General features: G+C 46.5%; 2 pseudogenes; one reads left to right on the top strand and one right to left on the bottom strand.

The window, feature by feature from the left end:
- The first annotated feature begins 18,487 nt into the window (after window positions 1-18,487).
- Window positions 18,488-20,457, top strand: LOC142565983 (uncharacterized; annotated as a pseudogene).
- On the bottom strand, window positions 20,415-21,090 carry LOC142566246 (uncharacterized; annotated as a pseudogene).
- Between the last annotated feature and the right edge of the window lie 1,131 nt (window positions 21,091-22,221).

Genomic DNA, 22,221 nt, shown 5'->3' with positions numbered 1-22,221 from the left:
CACGTAGAAAGCTGCGCTCAAATTTTGCATTAGGGAGTATCATAATCGTTGGTGAATTTTCTTTTTTTCTTCAAATAGCTTGGCTAACGTTAGCTAGGGCATCCTATATACCGGGTGCAGTGGTAGATGTTGCCACGTTGTAGTGACAGTGAACACAGTAGCAAAGCTGTGAATAAGAAAAAAATCTTTATTGGGCGAACTTGCTCCCAATAGCTACTAAAAGCTACTGACATTCAAACCACTACGATATCGGCGAATATAGACGGCGATCGTCGAAAATTTCATCAGCGGGTCAAGCGCGTCGGCTTTTATACATAAGTCGCCGAAGGTGCCTGCGTAATTGCTGGCCCCCGCGTGTCTTCCTGAAAGTACTACGCAATTCGCGTCGCACATACTATCAGGTTACACAAGGTTAGTGACAACTGTCAACGTAGAACCATCCATAACATTCGAGAAACTTCCGATACATCCAGGCGCGTCCTGAGCCGAGTGATAACATTTAACATTTGTTAGCGGGTGAAAAGCAGCCATCGGAGAAAGATAAACGAATACATGTGTCAATATTATACGGATGCGTCAAAGCACAACTCGGTTAAATGGTGAACGAAAAAGGCCTATTTCTTTAACAGAGCGTTCGGGCAGTCTTTCTTTTTTTTTTATCTTAACTCGGATGACTACTATTGAAAGCAAATGTGCAAAAACTAATTGTTTCCTTTACTGCAGCGGGTGAGTAAATTCTGCTAATATAAACGTGCGGAAACGTTTTCAGATTTGCAAAAACCAATACCAGAAATCATTGCTTTTAGGTGTATATGTTGACAAACTTTAGCTCATTTACCTCTTATATATAAAATGAGTGGATATAAAGAAAAGGTCAATCCCGTATTCTTTGTTTTACAGTGTTTTTTCACTTTTAACACGCTTTTTGAAAATACCACAGAGGTTACTCGAATCCCCTCACTATAGATTCATTTTGTGTCCAGGCAGATATCATTTGCAAGGAAAGCCAAACCAAGCAATTCACTTACTATACTAATTACAAAAACTAACTACTTAGTAACAGATCTTATGGTACTAGCTTATGTTGGAAAGTTGCAAGAAATCGTGATAAAAATCTACATCTGTGTTTTAACGTTTCTAAGCGGCCGTGTGAGCCGAAATAATTGGCAAAAAAATTTTTTGAACTCACCTGATTACGTACGCAGCACTACGAAGTGCGGCTCGCGATGCAACACCCGTGTGACGTACTGGGGCGGCGTAAAATAAAGCTGGGCATTATAGAAGATACGATAAAGCGGTCCGTCTGGCCCCCAGCACTGAAGTTAACTGTGCATGGAATCGGGAGTTTCGCACTGCGCCAATCGGAAGAAAATGACGGTAAGAGCAGGCACGTACCCAGAACGGGACCTGCCCCCCCCCCCCCGCCCCGAATTCACGCGGCATACCCCCCCCCCCCCCTCCCCGCACACACCACCACTCATCACACACATTCCTAAAGCGCTGACAAATCAATCTATTCGACAGTCAACATTTTGATGCCTTTTACAGCGAGAGCTGTATATGACTAACCTTACATAGTTTTCTTGTCATCCGTCAACAGAAAAAATCATCATGTGGGTGGACCTTGGTGATAGTACAAAAAAGGGTTCAAGCTCAATGGCACATACCCCTGTGGGCTGGGAAACCTGTAACGCGCACTTCTAAATCTTCGGAATGAGCCCACGTATGGGGAGTGCTTAACGTCTGTTTCACCTCCACCGCGGGTCGGCCCGGCATTGCACTACCATCGGGCCGACCTTGGATGAGTAAAGGCAAGGCGCAAAAGACCAGGACTGCAGAAGGACACAAACCGCTACCAGTCCGACCTTGGGTTGGGCACCCCCCGAAAAAAAAAACCTGGGTACGTGCCTGGGTAAGAGGGAAGTGCGAGGGCGGCTTCATATTGCGCCGACCTGCTGCATCGTGCAGGAGGATTGCGCCTCGAGCCGCCCTTCGCAGTGCAAATTCAACAAAAAAATTTGAGGCCAATTATTACGATTCACAAACCTTTATCAACCGTGACCAACCGTACTGCGGTGGCGGCTGCATATGGCGCGGCCGCACGGGCCCCAATCTTGGAAGTAATCCGCGATGGGGACACAGGGCGGCGAGTGCTGATAGATTCGTGCGCGCTGTGCTCTCGCTGCATAGTTCGTGTTGAAGCGAGAGGCAGCACGAAGGTCACTGCTGCAACCTTTATTTTCAAAGCGATCGTCTTACGTGACGGACGGGCGGGCGTTCGTTTGTCCTCGTTTGGTAGGCATAGAAATGTTCACGCATTTAAAAAAGAAAACACAGTGCACACCTACTGACCAGATGCACGTGTTTTGCAGGACGCTTTTGTCAAATGACGAATAACAAAGCCAACTTTCGTACATGGCCATTGCAGGGCAACGCTTCGCAAATTCAGTGAATTCCTGAATTATGGGAGCTTGCGAACGTATCAGGCGGAAGGTGATGACGTCTGTGCGCGACACGGACACACAATGTCGGCGAGAGGCAGCTATCCTCTTTGCGGACGCAGTAATGTCGGACGGTTTTAGTCAGAGTGTCACTTTCTCGATGCAGCGGCTTGGTTCATTTCCTGGTTTGTGAGGAACATTGCAGGTAAGAGAGACGGCCACTGTCGAAAATGTCACCGGCTCCACAGGTGTCATGAATCCGCGCGGCCTTTACAATTCACCGAGGTTCGATCCGGAGCGCGTTTAGCCCACGTCCAATACAGACCCGTCTGTCTGGCAGGAATGGAGCCCTCTCGAGGAAGCTGACGCAACAGAATGAAGTGTTGCCCATTCTCACGTTCCAGTGATTCTCTTTATTGTTTCTTTGTATTTTTCTATCAATATCCGCATTCGTGATGGAATATGTTTTCCTGTGCAGATGTCAAACAGAAACTACCTTTATGTGAGATGATCAAAAAGTCAAGGCCTAAACATCACGCAGAAATCCGATAAAATGTCCGAATAAAGCGTAGCCTACAAAAGAATCAATTACGAAATGAGCAACCCCCTCTCATCCCTCCTCAAACAGCACCACTGCATCGTTTCTCTATGCAAGTGCGCTCGTCAACAAAAGACTCCGTGCCGGAAGTCGTGTGTTTTGTCGTCTAGGTTATCTTCGGAAGAGCGTGAGCGGTACGTGTATTAGGAAACCACTGAGGAGACGTTAAGCAGTCTCGAGTATAGTCCCTGGCTCAGCTCCTGGACATCGTGGTGTCACATGGCATGCGCGGTACGACTGCTCGTCAAAAAATGCCAGTCAACCAACTGCGCTTGTGACGCCACCAGATTGGCAAAACCCCCGAAACTTGATGAGAAGACATTTCAGATCATATTTATACCAGAGCGAAATAGTCCGTTCGAAACGTGTTACAGGAAGCTCCACGTGTTCTGACGCGTTGGTTTGGAACAGAATGGAGACAGAAAGAAAACGAAAGGTAGAGAAGTTATCCAGGCTGCACCTTTATTGCTTCAATACACTGGGCTATGTGGAAAGCGGACAGAAAATGAAACCTAAAAGGAAAGGAAGAACAACTGATGCGCGCGAGCACACACAACAGACTTCACCGCGCAATCAAAGGCGGTCGCAAAGCTTAGTCGTCTTGAAAAAAAATAAAGCACAGATTTTGCTGCCTGAAGCGCGGATTTTTTCCTTCTATGAACCCTCTGTTACCCACTCTACTTAAAGCGTGACGCAATGTCTCTCTATCGTTGTTAAAACAAGGGCAGTAGATCACGATTTCTTGTATGGTTTCGTCTCAGTCACAAACTCCACGAAGCACTGTGCCTGAGACCGATACGGAAATAGCAGGCGTTCCTAAAGGCGATGTCCAACCACAAGTGACGCACTAAACGTTTCGTAGCATCGAGAAAGACCAGGCGGTGCACAATGAAAAAATCAAGGGGGCGCAGTCGCGATTTGACGCTTTCCGGTAAATTCCAATATTCTAAAGCACGGCATCGAGCAAGTAGGCGACGTTGCAGCGATACATCTGAACTTGAAAGTGGCACAGACGCACGCTGGATTTGTTCGTGGGCGGAACGCGCTGCTTCGTTGCCTCTTTTGTAGCCGACAATGCTCCAATGATGCGGCAAGCACTGAAATTCGCCTATGTCGCCGTTTTCAAGCACGCGGTGGTGAAAAGAAGACGAGTAATAATACACACGAAGCGCGACCTAACAAATATGTTATTACGGAACAAATTAATCTGTTGATACATCTACTAAAAATAAAAAGAACAAAAACAACAAGAGTTACAGGTGGCTACAGCGGCTTACTCTCAATCAGACTGCTTAATCAGTCAGTCAGTAGGTCGGTCGGTCGGTCGGTCGGTCGGTCGGTCGGTTATTGTTTCCAGCGCCCACTATGTCTTGGATGCAACACTTCATTGCATGTAACTCTCCACTTTTTCTTTTGTCTGTGTTACTTTGGACTCGAATGGACGCGAATTGAGTAGAATTTTCTGGAAGACACGCGGGCACTAGTGATTACTCTGGAACGTTCGATGACCCATGTATAAAATCCGACGAGCTTCAGCGGCATATGACATTTACGACGATCGCCGATCGTGCTCGCCGCTGTTGCTGTGCTTTGAGTGTGGCTTGCTTTTTTGGGCACAAGTTCGCCCAATAAAAAGTTAGTCATTCACGGTTTTACAGCTGTATTATTCACCGCCACTACTACGTGAGAATATTTTGTTCGATTCACGAAACTGTTTTACAGGCATGCCTGCTCATTTTCTTCTTTTTTTCTCACATTACGTCGCCCTCGTTGTGTGTGACATCTTCTCCTTTTTCTTTTTATTCTTTTTCTTCTTTTCTTTTGCTTCAACTCGGTGAGCTCGCAGATTTCGACACCGCGGTTCAAGAGCTTGCTAGCTAAGAGGTGCCACATTTAGTTACTGTTTCTGGCAGGTGCCGTAATGTGCGCGCCCCGATGAAGCCGTCGCCGAAGGGAAGATTATTTGGTTGTCTCGTGAAATCTCACCAGGCGTGCTGTGAGCATGTTCACGCTGTTTTATTTCACAACATGTTTGTCGTTCTTTCGTTTCCTTTTTTTGTAGAAGCTTCTTCGGTGGTTGTACGTCCTGTATTAAAAAACCTTTCGTAAAGCTATAGTATAGAAGAAAATATCGTTATACCGGATCATTTGATGAGAGAACTGTAAGAAGATATCATGGAGCAGGTGGTCGTTTTTTTTTTTATTGCAATACCAATATTAGGGCCACTCCAAGCGCATTTCTGCCCTCGGCGTTGGCGTCGGCATTGCCGCGAGGTTCCGTATAAAGCCCGATGGCGATAACCGTCGCCGCGCGCCCTACGCTGTATGTGCGAGTGAAAGCGTGCGAGGGTAGACGACGACCGCTGCTCAGTCTTGCGCGCAACCGCTGTAAAGAAGTGTCTCATCTAACGCGTGGCAAACCTTAAAAAAAGTAAGGGAAAGGAACACCGAAGCTTTCCGCACGAGTAAACATATTTTTAGTGATCTTAAAAAGCTTGAAGTCTTGTGCTCTACCTTATTAGTACCATGATCAACTAACAAACGTTTTGCCTATTAACCTTACGGCCACAATATCTATGCAAGCTTTCTGGAGTGCATGTGAAAACAATACTTTCAGTTGCCCGCCAGCGAGTACCTTATGCGAAGACCTTATCTTTTTTTTGTCGTGCTTACAAGAAAGCCCACGAAGGCTTCAATGTCGCTTGAATACTGCAGCAACTGTATATCAAATGTCATCTGATGTCATTGGAAAGCGGTGATCGTGGCCAGGAATCGAATACACGGCCTCGTATTTATGAGCAGGGGCGCTATAACGTTGCAGCGGCGCGACTATCGCCTCCAGAGCCGGCAAAGGAGAAGACGGGTTCACGTGCGGGTAGCGAAAGAAGGGAACATGTTAGCGCGCTTGACCTGAGTGGTTGCGGTAGCTGCCGTCCCCTGGATCCCACGGCACCATGGCATGGGCGGCCTAAATAAGCCGTGGCTACGGCGGCCACCTCTCCGCGCCCGCCTCGCACAACGTAAAGCTTTGACGAACTTTTCTATCCGTTCCTGCAATCAGCCCTCTACGATTCGTCAACATTTTTCGGGTCGTCTGATATGACATGCACACATTGATTATGCATGATTAGATCGAACAAAAGAAAAATAATTATTTCCGATTCTACGCCTTTGTCATCCTCAGCCCTCTGCGCTTGGTCAAAAGTTTTCCAGCTGCGCCCACTTCGCCCATCTATCAGTTGACGTCACAAAACCGCGAAAACTCGCCGCGTCAAAGTGATGTGTGCACAATAAAGGGACACTAAAGGTTAATATTAAGTCAACGTGGACTGTTGAAATACCATCCCAGCAACCTCGAAACGCTTGTTCGTGCGAAGAGACTTATTTTAAGAGAAAATGCGTTTTGAAGCGTCCGCGTACCTCTAGCGCAGTTCAAATCACCCGCCCTCCGATCGAGGAGTATTGACGTCATGGTCTCATAGTGACGTTGCGCCGTCGGTGAGTAAAACGGCTCCCGCAGATGGCGCTACGGCTTTTCTGCACAAAACGCAAACGCGCAGCCAGAAACAGGGCCAAGACAGAGCCGACAGCAGCGCGAAAGCGGAACTATGGTGGCTAGCGGAAGGGAAAGCGCACGACGATAAGCTGGTTCTTTATTTTATGACGCCAACTTGGACGCTCGTTGCAATGGATGACCCTGACAACGACACATTAGCTCGCGATGCTGGGCTCGAGTTCAGCGATTTAAGCACTGATGAACGTGACTTTCTGTTGAGGGCTCGCGCTGCCGGCGTCGTTGCGTACTACTACGACGACGTCCTGCTTTGAAAGGCACTTCACGCGACTTCAGTAAGTTGGCGTTGAACTCGTAATCCTCTGGACGAAAATACAGTGAGCACACTACTTGATTTTTCGGCTCTTTGCCAGGGTGCTGTGGCAGAGGTACGGCACTTAACGACTTCGAACGGAGAGGTTCACTCGTTGGCACACAGTGATAAGTAACGTTGGATTCGCCGCTGCAACTGCCCTTGGCCAAGTTCCGCGGACCGTTCGCGCATCCCACGACATCACATGGACGTGGCATTCTCGCTGCTTGTTCCAAATGCAAGTTTCGCGAGCCAGCAGGACAACCGCAGCACGACGCGATGAAGGAACAACTGAAACTCCAAAGCGCGCGGCGCAAAGTGGAGCGCGCAGAGTCGAGCGAAAACGAAAGCTTCCGATCACTCATACTACTCAAGGGTAACGTCAAAATGTTATTTTTTCTTAGAATGAAATAGAAGTTGACAATTAGCATTTGCTTTCGTCTTATAATCTAATGAAATGATCTTTTTAATAGGAGTAGAGTACTAGTGACATAAATTATGATGAGGAGTGCTTTCGTCATCGGGCTAGTACCGGAATGTCGCGGGGGGGTCTCAAATCGTGTCATGCATTTACAGTGATAAGTAACGTTGGATTCGCCGCTGCAACTGCCCTTGGCCAAGTTCCGCGGACCGTTCGCGCATCCCACGACATCACATGGACGTGGCATTCTCGCTGCTTGTTCCAAATGCAAGTTTCGCGAGCCAGCAGGACAAGCGCAGCACGACGCGATGAAGGAACAACTGAAACTCCAAAGCGCGCGGCGCAAAGTGGAGCGCGCAGAGTCGAGCGAAAACGAAAGCTTCCGATCACCCATACTACTCAAGGGTAACGTCAAAATGTTATTTTTTCTTAGAATGAAATAGAAGTTGACAATTAGCATTTGCTTTCGTCTTATAATCTAATGAAATGATCTTTTTAATAGGAGTAGAGTACTAGTGACATAAATTATGATGAGGAGTGCTTTCGTCATCGGGCTAGTACCGGAATGTCGCGGGGGGGTCTCAAATCGTGTCATGCATTTACCTCAATTTCTGGGTTACTAAAGCTCTGTTCGCGATTATATTCACACCTTAGACGATCTAGAGCATTGCTTTATCACTTTAACTTGACATTCTGGTAACCTTTAGTGTCCCTTTAAAGATGTATTACTATGCCGAACAAAACTGTTATTTTTTTTCGTAATAGCCGGAAACTTCCCCGTTCCGAAACGAATCGAAGATGGCTGCCCGCCGATCGATCTGGCACTGGCCATACGGAGCTGCCGGGGTCAGTGGATTTATTTGCGTATAATAAAAACTTTTGCGTGGCAGTATAACGTTGACGAGCACTTTCGGCATGTATACGACATCGCTCTGCCAAATTTTCTTCCCTAAGGCTCCGTTTTAGCTGCATTCTTACCCTTCCGTTACACGCCGTCGCGATTTTCTACCCAACACCACAAGCAAAGCAAGGGGAAGCGGGCCAATCACAGACGCCAGCACCAACAGGTTATGCACTTTCGCTGCGCAAGCCCGGACCACCGAACACTTCTCCGCTTCTGCCTGCTCTTCACCTATGGTCAGCCAGTTAGATAAGAAAAACCTATCAAGTAAGGCGGTGCTATTCGCTCTGTAAGCAAACAAGTGACCTCCTATAAACGAAGAGAGCGTTTCATTTGCATGCTCAAGCAACGCTGTGAGACACTGCGCGCCCGACGCTTGCGTCGGCCGTTACTTAAATTTGACGCCAGATTGGCATAAAAGCAGATTGGAATAGTTTTACGTTATTGGCCCCAGGACGCGATAGCCACTGAACCCCCGTTATAGATGAAAATATAACCGAATTCCATAATTTACCTTAATTCATTCGCCTTACAAAGCACGATAGAAAACACAGTAATAGCTAGAGACACATGGTAGTAGCATGCTATTGGTCGTACCTCTTTACCATAGTTGGTTCCAGATATAGGGCGCTCTCCACGTAAAGCTATTCCAAACTTTTCTAGTCCAATTCTGCGATCAGCCCTCCACGATTGGTCAAACTTTTTTGAACCACCCCCACTTCGCCTGTATGTCACGTCGCGTCACGAAAACCGCGCTAGCTCCCCATCTGAAATGACGCGTACACGCTGATTATGCATGACTGGGCCGAACAAAAGGAAAAAAGTCATTTCTGATTCGACGCCTTATTGCCATTAGCCCTCGGCTGTTAGTCAAAAGCTTTCGGGCTGCACCCACTTCACATGCCTGTCGGGCGACGTCACAAAACCGCGAAAACTCACCGCGTCAAAGTGACATGTACCCGTTAAAAATGCACTTATATGCCGAACAAAACTGATATTTTTTCTGAATAGTCGCAGGCGTTCCAAAAAGAATAGATTCCTGCCGCCGATCACTCAGGCACTGGCTGCATCGCACCTGCCGGAGAGCATGGGCATATTTGCGTAGAATAACGCTTTTTGCGTGGCCATGTAACGTTTTCGAGCACTTTCGGCATGTCTCCGACCTCGCTCTGCCAACTATTCTTTGCTGAGGATCCGTTTTAGCAGCCTTCTTAACCTTCCGTTGCATGCCGCCGTGATTTTCCACTAGCCACCTCAAGCTAAGCAAGGGAAAGCGGACCAATCGCAGACGCTGGCACCACTCTCTTCGTCTGGTTATCTTTCTTCAGTACACTGGCTCAGCCAAACCCTCTCCACTTGATCGTACTCCTCACCTCTCGTCAGCTAATTAGATAAGACAAGCTGCTCAGTGTAGGCAATGTTATTCGTTTTGATAGCAAGCAAAAGTGATCTATAAACGAGGGAAGCATTAAATTGGTCCGTTCAGACAACCCTGCCGGTCACCGCCCGATGCTTGTGTCGGCGGTTACGCAAAGTTGACGTCAGGAGATTGGAATTAAAAGATATTGGAATAGTTTTACGTTACAGGGCTCGTACTTCCGTGACGCACCCTACGTAAACCAGTGCGTGTCTTTCGTGAGCCTCATCTTCGCTGTGTAGCCAATTCACGGTACTCAACAAAATCGTCCGTTCATGGTCATAAATGGCAGTGTGCACAAGGGGAAACTGTAACTGAGGAAAAGCAAAGCAATTTCACTCTTAAGTGCAAAAACACTTCGGCAAGTATCAGTGTTTGCAGGCTTGAACAGCATGCCTGCAAAATTGAAGCTGATGGAGTGCTGAAGGGCGCTGTTGCTTAAACTCACATTTTTATTTGCTTCGGCAGCCTGATCTCGGTTAGGCTTCCAGGCATTGAAGTAATGACACAATATGAACCCCGACGAGTGCACGAACCTTCGAATAAGATGAAGGAAGTTAATTCGTAAGGTGGTGCTTCTTGGGTTGCATCTACTTTTAGTGACTGATTTTTTATGGGACTGCGATACTCTTACAATTGTGCTATGCATCGTGCTTTTTGTTCTTGCTCCTGTTTTATTCTTTTAAACGCGCCTTTTTTTAACCAAGCCTACTAAATGTCTGGCATGAACTAAACATTTGCATTTTATTTCATCCGAAATAAATTTATCTTTACCTGTAGTTATTCTTTTTTTCCTTTTATTATAAAAATAGATTTCAAGTACACAGAATAAAAGATTCTCCGGAATTTCCTAACGTATTTTGCAGTGTTTTTTATTGGTACGTGCTCTAGCACATTTCTTTAGAACATACAGCCCACATGAATAATTAAATAAGGACGAGACGGCTTTTGCATCTACTACAGTGACAAGAGTGCAGTGCACACCTCTACACATTCCAACTGTCTGCGTACGAAAGTTGCTGAGACGAAACCTACATCCTTCCTCAACACGTACACAAACACTCTTTCTCCGCACAGTGCAGCAGCTTGACATCAGCTACTCGTCTAACGTGACCTGCGTGCTGGCTTTCTGTAACTTGTTTGTAAAGAACTGCCGCGAGGAGAATTTGCTGCAGCGCTTTCTCGTTAAAAGTTGGTCGTAACCGTGAGCAGTTGTATTTCCCGAACCGAGATATCTCTTGCTTCTTCCGCTATGTTGAGCGCGTACGTGCCTGTTCCCGGCCGGCCGTTTGCTTTTCGTTTCCCTGTGCGTTCGTACGGTGCTCCCACTTTTCCAATCCCATCTCCGCTCATTAGCTCGGGCGCATGATCTTTGAGGAAGCGCGTGGGCGCATCGCGAACACCTTCCGTGGCGTTGGAAAACAAAGCGCGGTACAGTTGGGGCGACAGTGCGTCGCTTGTGCGAGCGGTAGCGGGTAAATCGCAGGACTTCGGGAACTGAGACGGCGTCGCCCCGTATGCGCTCCGGCGCGCAACGACGGGAAACGTGAGGCATCGATCGACGCTTTCCGAGGGAATACGCCGAGCACGCAAGAACTCCATCACCTCGCCCGCAAGGCACAAACTCAATTCACCTAGGCCAAGGCTCGCTCATCGGCACGATTCTGTTGCTGCGCCTCCCTCACGAATGGCGAAAAGGAAAGCTCCGTGACACGCCGAGGAACACGTCTCAAGCGGTGGTCGTCAAGGGACTGTTTGCCTGAAAAAAAAAATAACATTTTACACTAATTAGTGGCGCACACGCGGTCGAAAATGTACAAACAGCTCGTCTTTCTCCCGTTTCATTGCCAGCGTTGTTGGGGTGAAACAACGCCATTGAAAGATATCACGTGAACTCTCGGGCATCACTTGAGGTGCGTCGCAAAGGCAAGATAGTTTTGCTTCGTCTAGTAGTCGTTCACACAAGTGACATGGCGATAACTGAAATGAACTCAAGTGTGGGATCACGGCGTGGGTTTTCATCATGCGTGTCATATTAATTTGGGGCACATTAGAATTCCAGGCGTAGACTAAAATAATATAGACTGTCCAACAACGACCTCGCCGATGAAGCAGCTAGAAACGTGCACGAAGAAACAAGTCTTGTTTCTATGCCTTTATCGAGGACCGACGCAGCCCAGCACTATAAGCAAGCGAGCGCATGATTTTACATTGCAGAAGTGGCACACATCTCACTTCACTCACCATCGGTTGCGCTCCCTCGACTCATCTATACGCAACTGCGCCGGTTACCCAGTTACTACCGCCGGTCACCGAAGTGAAGAAATGGTAATGTGTCGTTTACGCCTGGGTGTTTCATTCACCAATGCGTACTCATTTTTTATTGAAATTACCGATAACGCCGAATGAAATGCCTGCGGTGGCAAAGAAATTGTAGCACACCTTATGCAGTACTACTGCCTGCCCTTTCAAAAGGAAAGTATTGACCTCCACACACCTCCAAACCAGCTAGCTGGAAAAAATTTATTATTTAAAAAAAATCTTGCGACCGCGGTGTCGTATATCACAGCTGCAGGAGGCTGCAAAAGCCCTTTTGTGATTTCTGAAGGCTACTGGACTGAGTGACCGTCTCTGATAAAGAACGCAGAACTTCCTTAGCTCGTATTCGTCATTCAGCTGCTTATATTGCGTACATACATGAAACTACAAGTCTGCCGAGAGTAAATACGGCCGTGAACGAATGAGCGTGGTTTAATTTGACTGTTGGTCTATTTCTTGGAGGAAAATGAAGCGCTAGGGAAATTATTGTCTTCCCGTTTTCGTCTTACGGGTCTGGTTTACAATATCTGTGCATTGACCTGAGTAATAAAATACGAAACCATACGTTATCATGCCACGTTGTAAAGGCGCGCAAACAAATGGTACCGAGCACGTAGACACCAATTGTTCTGTGTCTGTTTGTTTGAGTTCTCTTACAATGAATCTGTGCCAACTAGACGAGCTCTCTATTCTCTTGCAGTTATCATGACAAGCTGGGCCCAGGTCGAAAAGAAAAAGTAAGTCCGGCCGCATGTTACACTCCCTGTAACAACTGAAGGCGAAAGCCTGCCGCACACTTGGTAGTGCATTAAGTTATACACTTGGGGACCAGACTCCTTGCAAGACATAACGAGCCACAGTGTGAAGTGCACGTCTGGCGCTTTAGGTCGAACGCCTCAACAACACATGCGAACACTTCATGCACTACCTAAAGGTGCAGCATGCTTCTCGCCAGTAAGTGTTACGAATGTGTAACACACGCCGAACACAATTAGGTTGCATCCTCTCAGCAGGGGAAAGCCGCGGTCGAACGCCTTGCTCCCGCTGCGTCCCACGTCGCACCTCGGCTCTCGCTTGGCGAGCATCCGAGACCTGCCGCACAATCCGCTCGGTTCCGCGCGAGCGTCGTCCATCGCTGTTTAGCCTGTTTCACATGCAAGCGAAAATGCTCGCGATTCCTGCCGCCGCGACGCAGAAACCTGTTTCGAGCGGCGGCGGCACTAGCGGCGGGAGCGGCGTGGTTCGGGCAAGTTGGAATTTCATCGCGGTGGCACTGCTTCCGAACCAATGACGACGCGCCTCGCCACGTGACCAGTGGAGGACTAGTGCGGGAAAGCCTGCGCATAGGACGATGTTTATTTACTTGCTACACGTGGTACGGGCAGCATGCCAAGATAGCTTTTCGACGAATTGCTAATCAGTGAGGTTTCGAAACGGGCACGGCTGTGGAATGTGAAATACAACTTCCGCAATAGAGGAGTCTCTTTGGGAAAAAGTCGGGGACGCCTATGGCACCGGTAAGCGAAAACTCCAGTTCTACTGAACTGCAATATTGTCAGTGTTGTTAATATGTTTTAATGCTGCAGACTCTTGAACGGCATGACGATGCTTGTCTTAAAAGTAAATTTTCTCGCCTCTCTAGCTGAATCTGAAACGCTGAATCTTATCGGAAACTCGATCTTTGTCGCCGCGCAGACTTCGTGCGCTTGCCGTGATTCGCACAGCAGCGCTCTTCGTCGCGCTCCTGCACGCGTTTGTACATATTTATTGTCCCGGTTTACGCACATATCACACGCTCCTTGGATTTTTTTCATTATTGCATGCGGTTGTTCTGCGCACTCGAGTTGTACAACTATTGCTTTAATTACGCAGCCGCGAGAAAAACAAAGCTGGCATTCATTTAGTTGAACGGAAGCTTTAGCTCGGGTGCTCCAATCTAAATAGATGTAAGAGATGCGTGTAAGAATCATGTGGCGCTCATAAATCCATCTGCCTAGCATCCATTACGGCACAGTACCATACACTACCGAGCCGCTCGCGAATTTGCGCGCCGCATAGGCGCATTTTGTATTTTTTTTTTTTACAAAAACAGCACAAAGATAACAAGTAAGCATGATTTAGGTGCTTAAAACATAGGATGTGTACCTATAAAATAAAAATTTGAAAAGCAGGGACAAGACAATGCTTGTGTTGGTAGTCGCAAACTACCGAAACTGGCTGAGTGCTTTTTGCCAGCAACATTGATATTCGCAGCGCCGGAAAACGCGCGGCGGCAATGCATGTGAAACGAAACCTCGCGAAAAGCTTCGCAGCGCCGCGCCGCTGCTCGCTCCATTCGCTCAATCGCTTGCATGTGAAACAGGCTTTTCGGTGGCTTCGCAGTCGACTGTCGCCACAACCACCGCCGCGTGACATCTTCGACGCAACACCTGTTTTTCTGAATGCGCGCGCCGTCATTCCCCTCTCCACAGGCCGCTTGCTCGGTGAAGGTCACGTGGGTTTTTGTACCATTTTTCGCGCCTGTCGGTTTTTGCTCAAGGTCACCACGCAACGAGTCACTTAAGGGGCCCCCTCACCAGAACCCAAAGCAAATTTTGGTTTCAAGCTGGAAGTTCTTACGTGTCCTCTAGGGAGCGTTCTGCTGCAAAAAATTTTTCAAATCGGCTCATTAATAGTTCAGATAGAAATATTTCAGTGCCGCGAACCCACGATTTCAGGAGGTGGGCTCCACTGCCAAGCAAGACGCTTTCTCCACTCGTCCCGTCTGTCCAACACCACCTGGACAAACATAGATGGTGTTGGTCTAGCTTTCGCAAGCGAAATTCCTTCCCTGCGTTCTCCCATACCAGAATTCGAGGATCGCGTGACGCATACGTCACAGGCCCCGCCTTTATTTCTTTTTCCTCGCTTTTTTTTCTGCACTATGCATTTCCGCTGACCGCGTCGCGCGCGAGCTGTGGTCTCGTTCGCGCAGCGCACGATTTTGCGCGCTGTGCACAAGGCAACATTCTTAGCGGTATAATTCTGTGCTACACCAATACTGAGGCAGAACAAGCGGATCGCAAAGCGTGACCACGCGCTGGAAGACGGTAGAAAATGGCATAATTTCGGTACCTGCGCACGTGACCGCACGACCGTGGGAACAAACAGGCGAAGCGGAAGTATATCTCTCTTGCTTCGGTGCGAAGTAAAACAAAAACACGCAGACATTCCGCAGACATTCCGGTTGTGTGTTTTATTATTTCTCTAAACTTCAATTCGTCAATTTAAGCAACAAATCGCACAGACAACAGATGTCTTGAATAATGATCGAAGTCACGTATCACCACGAGCGACGTCACACTGCGGACACGATTACGTAGGCGCAGGGGCACGATTACGTCACCGTCCTTCTCCGGGCGGATTCGCCGCGAATGAAGAGCGAAACGGCGTTCGGACTGAAATTTCAGGCCCTTTCGCGGTTCGTAGTGATGTAATTCTTTGCAAACACGATCGTTGGCGCGCATTGTGCGCTCTGCGCTTCTCAGCTCAAAAAGGCCAGAACTGGTGAGGGGCCTTTGAAGAGGAAGCTTTAGCTGGGGTGCTCCTATCTAAATACCTATAAAAGGAGAATTCGTTTTTCTCGGCAACCACTGCACCAAACTCGATGAGTTTTGTTGCATATTAAGAAAAAGGTTAAAATCTAGTGACTGTTGGTTTCGAATTTTTCATTTAGGTCGTCAATTTTTTACTTACAATTGGCAAAAATTGAAAAGTTTCAGAAAACAAAACTATACAACTCCGTAACTCAGCAATTAAGAATTATATCACGATTCTGTGAATTCAATCTCATAGTACATCTAAAGCGGACAAATTTGATATGCTATACATGAATCTCAATATATTTAGTAATGTGTAAATACAGATTTTCCAGAACCCTTGTACACGACGTAACAAATTCACGTAATATATAAATTGACATATGGAATTTGTACGCTTTGAATGATCTAATGGATGTCGTTTACGGAACTGCGATATCTGTTCTTGACGGAGAGCTATTAGTTTGTAAATTTCGCGCTTCTATTTTTTTCTAACTTTCAAATCTTTGAATATTATTTCAACAAAATTCAGGCCCTAAATCAACATTCCGCTTCGAACAGTCATTAGAATTTAACTGTCTCTTTAAAATCCAACAAATTTCATTAAAATCGATCCAGGGGTTACCTCAAAAAAACGTTTTTGCGTTTTACATGTATTTTAATAGGCCGCGTCGGACTTGGGCCCGAGCTCAAGCTTCCTCCTCAAGACTTTCGCCTCAACAAACAGAAGGCGAAATAATGGGAACGGCGCTGCTTTAGGACGCTAGGGAGGTGCGAACAATACGGAGCTGCAATAGGGACGTACAAACGCAGCCAAACGACTGAATTAGCGCATAGATATAACAATTAAAAAATTTAGAAACTGGCTCAGGTTGGTGTTGTATTCTGTTTGCGTTGCAAATAGAGTCCCCTAATTTGGAGACTACCCACACCCCTCCCGCATACCTAAAGCTCGCTAACAATAAGCCGACACTTATGTCAACCAAATTAAACTAAGGAGCTGCAAAAAGTGAAATACATGTAGTGTTTCATGGAGTAGGAATCAAAAGTCGGGATTCTGCAAAGCTGCGGCCATATTTGGAATTATACATTTCATCTCCTTCGTAACTTTTCGCCCGCCATGATTGGTTCGAACTCTGCCGAGCCACTCATATATAAGGAATCTCTGACGCTGACTTGTATTTTACCAAATACTTCTGGTTCTGGTACTGCGGCGATACAGTCAGCCTCCTACCTCGCGTATTAAGATGTTTGCTACATCTGCGACAATTGACCTTTGATGGATGGATGGATGGATGGATGGATGGATGGATGGATGGATGGATGGATGTTATGAGCGTCCCCTTTGGAACGAGGCGGTGGGTTGCGCCACCAAGCTCTTGCTATTATATTGTCTAACGTCCTACTTAGGTTAAACAATAAAAAAAGACAAAAAAGAACACTATGAACTACCACACCCAAATTTTCTGATCCCCTATTGCAAACTGTGCTTTTGCACGACTCCGTCTTTTGTCATTTCTATACTTTTCTTCCACCAATCCTCCAATCGCCTCTTGCTAATGCCTATTGAAGACATGTTTACTTTACCACTGCTCCCGCTGAACCCAAGGGCTTCAAGGAGGCCAGTGGTGCCTAAATCGACCGCTGGGTAGACGTCTTCACATTCTAATAAAACACGCTCCATAGTTTCCCTAGTTTTACCGCAGCAAACACATGCTTCTTCCTTCTTATATCTCGCTTTAAAATTGCGTGTTCTAAGGCATCCCAATTTCGCTTTTTTCACCTTTTTCACGATGGGAGAGCGCCTCTAGCGGCGAGAGCCGAAAGCAAATACGGTGGCTCTCGGTTGACGCGGCGGCGTGACAGCCTTTGTTGCTTTGCGTTGTGCTGTGATTGTAGTGTGGGAGGTTTGGGAAGTTGCTGCTGTTCAAAGTTTTACATGTACGCAGTACGCTTGCATCGTCACCGCTGATTTTCGTAGCCACCCGTCGACTCTTGCGAAGCTTTCTTCGACATGTTTTCTATTGAAGACTTCAAGAAACTTCATGATTCTGGCGGTCAGTGGAGCTGCGATTTGGAGTTGGTGCCGCCAGTGACAGACAACATGATCGACAGCCATTTCGACGAGTCACACCGGCAGCTGCATAAAGGTTGGATGTTCAAAGAGGAAAGGTACATTCGCCGGATCGAGTATCTGATGCGCGGACAACCAACAGGGACCGAACTTGTGTTGCGCAGCATATGTTTGTGCTCGATGAAAGCTGGCCACTACAAGCAAGTCGTAACGCTTGCTGAAGGCGGAGCAGGGCGTCGTCCAAGCATACTGCGATCGCGTTGCTGGGTAAGTACATTTTTGAGAGACGTGAAATGCTGTGCACGAATGTGCTGTCCGCCCTTATGATGTAACACTGAGCGACGATGTGTCCTAACAACGGTGTGTTCGCAAAGTGGCGGCGCGGTCGCCGTCTCTACGCGCAAACAGCGCTACGGCTCGCTGTCGGGAAACATTCATTTTTCGCTTACAAAGTGAGTCGAGCCGCAGGCTGCGGGCGATGCTTGCCGTAAAATCATTCGCATGTCACTGGTTCGGGCCCATTGGTCTTGCGAAGAGTAGTTCGGGGCGAATAGTTCTGGCGATTATTTGATGTTCCACCGTATTTTCGCAAGAAAAAAGATCCAGACCGTGCATAAACCGTTTGAGCTGTCTATATCATGAACGGATAACCGCGCCTTCGAGAACCTTGCCCGTGCAGCTAGAAAAGAAAAAAAAATGAAAATCAATGAACGCTCTTATTGAAATGTAGTGCAGCGAGTCCGCGTTTCTGAAATATATATTCTGTAACGAACATTAGCTTTCTCTTCCGTTTGTTTTGCCCACTCACAGGAGCATTTAACAGGCATCTAAATCTGAATACTTTTTTTTCTGATTTTCCTAGTCAAAGCCAAAGGTGTCAGCATATAGCTGCATTGCTGTTTGCCATTCGAAGTATCCAAAGGCCGTCTTGTACGAGTGTCCCGTGCAGATGGATGGCACCAACACAAGGTAAGGTAAATGTTTTTATTCAGAACACAGTTCTAGTTAATCAGGTAAAATGCAGCGAACAGAATAAGAACAAATAGACGAATAAGGACGAATAAAAACAGAATAAGGAACAAATAGAACACAGCACGATGTGACAAATGACTTCAGAAGGAGCTTATGTATATGCACTTTTCCTTGTAATGCTACCTTAATGTAGAATGTAAGCATGCTGATAAACTCTATCTGAAGAGGTGAGCTAGCATGCTGATCGGATTCACAGGAGTTTGCAGTGTCCAGCGTTAGCCCAAAATAACCGCATGCATAATCAAATGTCAAAATAGATCTAGGCCAGTAAGCTTTATAGAACATGTGTATGCACTGTATACAAGTCCCCGCATTTTATTTTCAGGACAAAACCCTTGGCGGACATCACCTTTAAGAAAGATCTGATTAACAAGACGGTGCCCGTTAAGGCTAAACGACAACTTCCTCCTCATCTCAATCAATCTGGGCTGTTGAAGTTTAGGAGTGCGATTGCCACACATGCACCTGAGCTGGTGTGGAACCGTTACACAGAGAGGCGAGCACCAGTGAGAAATGTGAGCCCCATCAACGACGCAGAGGACATGAATTCGCAGAAGTGCCTCACATTGATCGATGACTATTTCAAAGAGCAGGTGCCGCTCACAGCTACCCAGAGGGCGGATATCTGTGCAATGACCGTAGGCCAAAATAGGAACCCTGCATGGCTCACAGAAAAAGACAGAAAGCTAACTGCTTCAAAGTTCCGCAGGATACTGCATTGCCTGGAGCCAGAAGGGCTTGTTAAAGAAATACTTTACCCTCGCAAGAAAACCATGAAAAATGGTGACCCCAGGCTCTACGGAATACAACATGAAGCTGAAGCGGTTGAAAAATATCTAGAATTGATGCAACTATATGAAAAAAATATAGATGTCCTGGAAACAGGATTGCACATTCATGAATTACATTCTTTCATTGCCACATCGCCCGATCGCCTTGTGAGAGATGGCAGTGAGGATGGGCTTCTAGAAGTGAAGTGCCCCGCTTCGAAAGCTGGCCAAAGACTTGTTGATGCCTGCTCTGACAAAGCTTTATACTCGGCAGTAACCAATGTTGTGGTCACCCTGAAAAAAAAACCATCATTATTACTACCAAGTACAAGGGCAGATGGGAGTCGCGAAGAAGCCATGGTGCGACTTTGTAGTCTTCACAGACCATGCTGACCTTCAAGACTCCATATCAGTGGAGCGTATATATTTTGGCGAAGCAATTTGGAAAGACATCCTTCAGGGCCTGGTGTACTTCTATAAGGCTGCTATAATTCCAGAACTGATGACGTATCCGACGCCTTGGATTTATTTATGCTACAGGTGCAGACAACGTGTCCTACAAGAAGTATGTTCTGGGGTTTTCTGTAGTTGATCATTGTGATGAGGACAATTTGAAAATAACTATCAGAAGGCTAACGCACACATAGTGACAGTATAGGGCGAAACACCTACATTGCAAATGTTAGCTCTAGCACTGGGAAGGCAGCGTAGCCACGTGCATTTTCCTTTTGCACGCTTTCTCACTTACGAAGCATATTCTCGCACCAAGGGTGGTGCTTTTGGTAGCGTGAGAAGGATATTTAATATTACGAGGGAAATCATTTTTCTCTTTTGCTTCAAAAGAAGCATTGTTGAAACAAAGCGCAAGAGTTGCTTTATTTTATGACAATGTGCTGTATGCTTTGTGGTAGATTGTTCCTTTGCATCATAAAAATTTGGTGCATGACGACACCTTTTAAGTTCTCTGAATAAATATACCGCTTGCTTTCGTGTTCTATTACATGGTGTCGGTCTCCACTTCCTTCCCATTATTTATTAGTGGTCGCCTAAAGTTTGAGAGAAATACAGATGTGAAAATTGCGTCTGCTATGTCTAACATGTTTATAGGTAAGGGTCTGTCCAATAAATGGAACTCCTTGATTCTTCTTATGACCCCTTCAATGTGCACCCGTTCACTTGCAACATGCTTTGTGGCTTCAACATCCTCAGCACTCATCTGCGCTTCTCCAGGAATACGAAATGGAGGCATATGAAGGACAACACCACGTGGGCAGAAGGTCATCTACCTTGAATCCCTTGTCAACCATGATGCCATCTCCTGATTCGAATAGATCAAGTACTCCAGACTGTTGCACACTAGCTCTATCACTGGTACTTCCCCCATCTAATGGCGACACAAAGCTAACATGGCAGTCAGGTGTTGCGCCTACAACACATTTCATTGTGTTTGCCAACTTATAGTGGGAGAAAGTTCGTCTCTGGGCAGTTAAGCTTGAGGGCTTTTGTATACGGATTTCTGTTGTGTCAAGTATTATACGCGTGTTTGGGTACCGTCTAAAATGAGGTGACATGTGCTGTCGTACTTCAGGAAGTGTGGGGAAGCTAGTTATTTCAGTGAGAACCTTCTGCAATATAAGTACCCATTCTGAAAGTATACGGCTGAATGACGGCATTGAAATTAAAAAAAATGCGAGCAATCTCTCGTGTGGCCATACCTGTCATTAAGCGAACTAGTACTGCATACGTCTGCTCAGCAGCACTGTGTAACCTGCTCTTTATGTCTATTGTAAATTTATTGTTCAAAACTAAATTTAGTATATCACAAAACACTTGCACAGAAGGCCAGTCCTGTGTAATATAACATATGCTCAGTACCTTGCATGTTATCGAGGCACAGTGTTGTAGCCTTCAGCTCGTAGTAATGTGCTTGCCACTGTATTGTTTGTTCTTCAGCAGCTTTTAGCTGTACTTCTAGCTTTTGCACCTTCTTTCTTTCTGCATTTAATTTGCTTTCAAGCAGCATTATACGTTCTAGAGGGAAATTATTCACCTGACAGCTCTTTTCATGTTCAGCTGGTACACTATGCAATGCCGCACTATCTTCACAGGTCTTAGAACCTAATGACATTGCACTTGCTGCTCTGCTTAATGGTGTTCCTTGACCAAGAGGTGGAGAAGATGCCTCGGCAACTGGTTGGCAATCCTGTGGTGTTCTATTTTGGCCTGCTGCTATACTCGGTGGGGTCCTCTGTCCAACAGCTCATGTGGTTGCACCGCTGCTGGCTTGGCTACTTGCATTTGCCAGTCTTGAAGCTGCTAAATTACATTAAAAATATATTTCACTACAGTGTAACAATGTGCGATTTAAGACTAATAAAATAGGTGCAACATCAAATATAAAAACTCTGTACTACTCATAAATAAGTGACCACATAATCTCAATTTGCAAGAGAAAGACGCATTAAAAATTGGTTGGTGTTTAGCGAAGGGAGCATCTAGCTGCTGATACCGCAACTGACTCGCCCAAGACGACAGCGTGAGCTATTTTGCGGCAGAAAGAGCAATCAACACTCGCTATTCAGGAAGCTTCACTCGCAAGTACTGCACGATGCTACTTGGCATCGGCAATCGCACGACAGCCGGCGTATTCAGCATTACGCGGGTGATTTCATGATAATGAAAGATAAGATCAAGTGATGACTACAAAATGAAGAAAGATTGCTGCAAGGTCGCAAATGCTGACAGTTAACGAACCTCAAACAGCGTCACACACAGCCTATACCTTGCCGTTTCTTCACTCTGTC

The sequence above is a fragment of the Dermacentor variabilis genome, unplaced genomic scaffold (assembly GCF_050947875.1).
Source record: "Dermacentor variabilis isolate Ectoservices unplaced genomic scaffold, ASM5094787v1 scaffold_12, whole genome shotgun sequence".
Classification (NCBI taxonomy): domain Eukaryota; kingdom Metazoa; phylum Arthropoda; class Arachnida; order Ixodida; family Ixodidae; genus Dermacentor; species Dermacentor variabilis.
Note: the sequence above shows the minus strand (reverse complement) of the source record. Positions and strands in the feature narration are given on the sequence as shown.